Genomic DNA, 6,420 nt, shown 5'->3' on the forward strand with positions numbered 1-6,420 from the left:
CTGGGACTACAGGCGTGTGCCACCATGCCTGGCTAATTTTTGTATTTTTAGTAGAGACAGGGTTTCACCATGTTGGCCAGGATGGTCTTGATCTCTTGAGCTCATAATCCGCCCACCTCGGCCTCCCAAAGTGCTGGGATTATAGGCCTGAGCCACTGTGCCTAGCCAGATATGCCTTTTCTTTGCACATTCATTTGTGTTTCATTGTCTCAAAAATTAACTTGTCGTTTCAAATTAGGAAATCTTCCACTAAGCCAACAACACAAAAAGAGAGGTGATAATAGAGGACCCGCCAGTCTGTCTCCTGTTTCCTCTGCAGTGGTTTTTGTCATTTTGCTGCATGTGTCCATGTTGGCATCAGGTTGGAGCAACACAGCGGGTTCTTTGACTCTCAAGGTGGTCTTTAAAAGTCACTAATATTTGGTCCTTGGTCACCTTGCCTACCCTTCAGTTGCTTTTCTCTATGAAATCTAGTGCTCTGTGCATTGTAATGCTTTCTCCAATAATTAGAAAAGAAAAACAGAATCTCCAAGTTCCTAGATCAGGGCCTATTAGGTGAGTAGGGAGGGAGAAAAGGGGCAAGGAAGGTTACAGCCAGCCTCACATTTACAAAAGTCTTCACATTTTCACTTTTCTTGCTTATAAATTAGTTTATATATATGAAACCACAAAGATACAGAATTAAAAGCAGGCATTAATCTTACGCCCCATTCTGGTTCCAATGTACTTTAATATTTATAAAATGATAATTATCTTTAAAATAATACTCTCTTGCAACATACCTACTGTGACAAAAGTTTTCATTTATTTAATGAAAATATTTAAAATATTCTGTAAACGTCACACTTTATTCTGGCCTATTTTGTCTTTTAAATAAACCATGAGACTCAAATACTCAAGGTTGTTGGAACTTCTCTTAACTTCTGAAGGGCCCTGCTTTGGACAAATTAGTTTTGTTTCATTGTGCATTACTAACCTCTTCTAAAGAAAACCATAGAGTAGAAGAAATGTGGCTCATATGTTTGGGGTAGAAGAAAGAGGTGGGCACTAAATCAGGTAAAATATAGTCAAGAGCTTAGGTCCTAGACAGGAGCTGATATAGTCACTTACAGAAAGATCAAGACTGAGAACACACCATCTTGAGATGGAACTCTCTGAGCTCCCTCTGGATTTCCTTCCACGGGTCACTTTAGCTTTCAGAATGTTGTGTCAACACCTTGGCTTGGCACACAAGAATCTTCACAACTTGGCCACTGACCACTGTCCAGCTCTTTCTCTCTCTCTCCACTCTTCTTCCCAGACCCTTTGCTTTGGTCCTATCATGACAATCTTAAAAATGCTATTGAACACTCCCTGGTGTTCATACATGCCCTTCCTCCTGCCCGAACTGCCCTTAAACTCTTATCCATTCATCATAAAGCAATCAATCTGTATCTTATGCCTCTGGGCCCCGATAGAACCCTGGGAATATTTCCACCACTTACGATTCTGTATTTTAATCTTTACTTTACCTGTCTGTTATATTTTTTGAAAGAAAGGCTATATTTTCATAATTGTTTTATTCCTCACTTATAGTAAAATACATGGTACATGACAGAGTCAATAGTGAACAAATGCATAAATGCATGAATAAACAAAGTAGACCAGAAACCTATTAGAAATACAGAATCTCAGGCCCCACCCTCAGATCTACGAAATCGGAATCTGCATTCTAACAAGCTCCCCAGGGAATTTGATTGCACATTCAAGTTTGAAAAGCACGGATCCAGCTTACTCTGCTCTCTCACTTCTGTAAACATCTGGAGTACTGATTGTCTAAGGTTCTGGGTTTGGTAATTGTTAATGTACCTGTGTTGCGCTCTGCTTAACTGATTTGTGTGAGTGTGTGATAGTGTATGTTACTGTACGCTCACACACTTCCTTTCTTGTCTCCTCACCCAGAAGGCTACATGGGGGGCACTCTTGACATTCCATCACTACTCCTCTCAGCACCCAGAACTAGGTACTACCCAGAGAATTTTTAATCTTCCTGGAAAAATATCCCATAAAAAGATAAAATCTGCTACCCAAGCAATGGGCAAAGTGTTGGGGATGAGTGATAGACATGGAAAAGAGCACTAGCTTTTATTGAGATTCTACTAGTAGGAAGTACTGTTGACACTGTATGTACTATATCTCATTTAACCTTATGTAATGAGTTAGGAATCATAACCCCGATTTTACCAATGAGGAAATCTTGGCTCCTAAGTATCCTCAGTCTTATACAGATAGTCATGGAACTGGCATTTGAACACTTCTTATTCTTCTTTTTTGAAATTGTCGTAAAGAACGCACAACATAACGTTTACCATCTTAACCATTTGTAAGGGTAGAGTTCAGTATTGTTAAATAGCGATATATTTGCATTGTCATGCAATAGATCTCGAGAACATTTTCACCTTGCAAAACTGAAACTCTATACTTTTGAATACCAGCTCCCATTTTCCCCTATCCCCACCACTTATTTTTATAACCTAGTTAAAGGTGTTATTTTGCTCATCCTTCCTTATCTTTCTTCCACCTTCTCCCCATTCTCATAGTACCATATTTTACACAGCTCTTGCTTATCCCAATAGCAATGAAAGCAACCTGAAGATCCTAAGGTCTCAGGATGTTACCTTCCCTGTGGAGTCTGTGGAGTAAGCAACAGGGTTTGCCGATAGAAGAAAATCAGGGGAAAGTGATTTGATTCTTGTAATGTTGGAGATTAATCAGTATACTTTCTCTATGTTAAGGGAAGCTTTGAATACAGACCATTATTTCATTGAAAAAATCAGTCATGCCTGTCTAAAATGATCACTTTGCCATCAAGCCACATTCCTGAGGCCAGGATTCTAGTACTGTAGCCTTAGTGACAGCATCCTTCTGAAGCACCATGAGGGTAACACACATGCCCAGTCCAGAAAGACTCTGGTTGCCTTGCCTGCTGAATGGGATTGCTGCTGACACCAGACATACACTGCCTGAAGGTGAGGTAGAATGAGATAGAACTGTGGCCCAGGGTGCAGATTTGCACATCTTTGAATTGCAGTGTTGTTATCTTACTCTGTCTGATATAATGTTTGTAACTCTGGCTTGTATGATTTTTGCATAATTCAATTTAAATACATTTTTTATTAGAGATTCAAAAGCAGGAAAATATTTACATTGCATATTAGAAAGCAATATTGGCCTAGAGAGAGCAGGTATAAATGCCAAGAGAGGAAACAGATTTCCCCCAGAGCCTCCTGTCTCGGGAGTCCTGTGTCATTGAGGGCACACCATGCAGTGATGGGCTTGTACTAGGCAGCTGGCATTCCCATGCTCCAACCTGTGGGAACACAAAGGTCATGTTTCCCCATTTTTTTGGATTTCATGTCACCAAAGATGACAGACTAACTAACTGTAGCAAGGGTCCACCAACCCTAAGTCACTTATTTTAGATCCCGCACTCTGTTGTCTGATTTTAGTGAGAGCAGGAATTTCCTGTCTGAATTCCAAAGCCTCAAGGGAATGCCTAAGTCAGCAGACCTGGGTTTAAACCTAACTTTACAAGCAATAGCTCAATGACCTTGAGTGACATAACTATTCTGTGATTCGGTTTATTAAAAGAGATAAGTTGAAGGAAGCAAATATATTTCCTGAATCGCTTAATAAGTGTTAGCAATTGGTATTTTTATTATCTTATTATTGCCATTTTTAATAAGAAAGCCTGGACTAGAACTTATACTAAGGACTGAAAACTATAGCCAGTGCGCCAAATCAGGCCTACGTGTTGTATAAATCGAGTTTCATTGGAATACATACATACCCATTTGTCTATATGTACTCTGTGGCTATTTTCAAGCTACAATGGCAGAACTGAGGAGCTGTGTGACACAAATCAGATTTAGAAGTCTGTACTTTGGAGTAAAAAGATAAAGGTTAAAGATTCACCTTGCTCTTCCCTAGCTGGATAACGTTGCGTAAATCATTGCAACCTGAACTTAAATTTCTTTATTTGTAAAATGATGTTAATAAGAATATCCACATTACATATTAGTAGTGAGGATTAAATTAAACAACTCATATTTAAGCTGTATATAAGTACTTAAGTCCTATAAGAATTCATTCATTCATTCATGTGACAGACACTGGACCAGACACAGAAAATTCAAAATGAAAAAAATCAGAGATAGTCTGTGACCATCAGGAGCTTATCTTCTGGGAGGGAAAATAGGCTGCTTGATACAAGGTATGTTTCCTTATTCATCAATCTCATTAGCATTAATTTGTAAGATGGTCAGTTTGAATTGTGAAAGCACACACTATAGGGAAATGCTTATACTTTATAATTCTGCCTTTGGCTCAGCCTGGGTCAGAGATATTAACTTGTACATTTTTCAGTATTTAAGTTGTTTATTTGCTTTTCTTCAAACAATGAATCAGCCAAGTCCTTCAAAAGAAACATATTCACAGAGTTAGACAAGTTGCCTAGTGAATGTGACACATGCAGAGATGCCCACAAGATGATTTAAACCTTTGTACACTTATAAAACAAAGTTCAACCAAGCAAAATGGTGCTCTGCAAGAAAAATGCACAGACCAAATATAAATACACATGAATCCAGCACAGATTCAAAACAAAAACCAGCTGAGAAAAGAATATGCCATCGAATTTTTTTTTTTCTGTCGTTTTTTCATTTAGAGAACATTAGTTTCTGGAAAATTACAAAATAATTTTTGTAAGGCAAAAATAACTTTGATTGAAAATGTTCACCTCTAAATAATGTTTCAGTTGAATGACAAAGAACTGCTTATTTGTTCTAATTCTAGGCCAATGTCCCATGACACTTTTATATGTCAATTTACCTAGTATAAATATGCATTAAGAACACATCACTCCTCACTAATTTTATTAATAAGTTTCTTCTCCTTGAATTTTCACTACACTGGAGAAAGACTAATAGTGTGTTAAAGATTTATAATCTAATAAGAGATCTACCAATTTTTCTAATAAAAGAGTAACACTCTCTTAAAAGAAAAAAAAAAAAAAGGCTCTCAGATGCTGATCAGTCTACAGGCGGGTCTCCCAAGTCAGTCATCTGACCATGATTTTTACGCCCTGTGCACAAAAGGGACATTTAGTATGAAAGCAGTAAACGAAAACTAGGGGCTGTTGTCAAAGTGTCAGCCATTGTGCTCATATTAATAACCACTGCAGCTGTCTGAGGCTCAAATTAGAATCTTTGAAACAAGTTAAACACTTCCAGCACTATTTAGAGCCATTTTAAAGAGAACAACAAAATTTTATGTTGAGATCTTTTACTAGGTGGCCTTTAAAATAAAAATCTCTTTAAAAACCAAAACTAAACTTTTTGAGATGCCATTATCTGAGAAATCCTCATTTCCTATTAACTAAATATCCCAAAAGCTGGATTCAAAAGCATATTAATTTATGCACATGTGCTCACATGAACTCACGTAAATTCTTAGAATCTAAAAATAGAAGAGCACTCTCCCTGGGACTGGTATGCTTCTCCCATATAAAACATCCCAAACACAGTAGTGTTATTCCCGGCTACCTATTCTGGCATTGGAAGAAAACAACCATTTTTAGCAAAGACAGCCATTCATGTTGGAGCCAGGTGACTGTGTATCTCTGAAACTCCTGGGTTGAGGAAGAGGACCAGTGTCCTTTCAAAGGAACTGTTCCAAATGCACATCAACTATAAAAAAATGCATCCATCTTGGGATTGAAGAAAACCTGTGACCTAATGCAGATGAGCTGGCAATGTGTAAGTCACTCACTCTGTCAGCTGCTTCAGAGGGACAACATGAACTTCAAAGCATACTGCTTAGGTTATTCAGATGGCCTCTAGGGACTTATAAGGGGAAAACGTTCTGTATTAAAGTTCTGAAATAAACTTTTTGAATTGCACAGTGATAAGACACAGCCCAATACCGGGGAGCAAATAAACTGATTTCCCAAACATGGAGAGAGAGCTGAGTGTTTTATTTGAATGACAAGTCCATTCACCACCCTCTGACAGTTTCCATCTAACTCGTTGAAGTCCAAACTAAGTAGATGAATGTGCTATTCCATTGTTCCCTTCAAATTTACACTATTGTGAAGCACCAGAGCTACTACTGGGGAGTCAGAAATCCTTGGTTCTACTGGTTTTGCCCTTACCCTTGTCTACCTTACGGGTATTAGAAGAACAAATGGATACTACATATAAAAGCATTTTGAAAAGTATAAAGTAATGATCTATTTATTAGATAAATATAGATTAACTCCCTACTAAGTACCAAGCATAACTGCAGATGTTATTCCATCCTTAGAACAATGCTGCAAGATAAATATTATGACTCCACTTTTACAGATGAAGAAAATGAGCCTCAAAGAAGCTATGTAACTTG

The sequence above is a fragment of the Mandrillus leucophaeus genome, unplaced genomic scaffold, assembly GCF_000951045.1.
Source record: "Mandrillus leucophaeus isolate KB7577 unplaced genomic scaffold, Mleu.le_1.0 Scaffold327, whole genome shotgun sequence".
Taxonomy (NCBI): Eukaryota; Metazoa; Chordata; class Mammalia; order Primates; family Cercopithecidae; genus Mandrillus; species Mandrillus leucophaeus.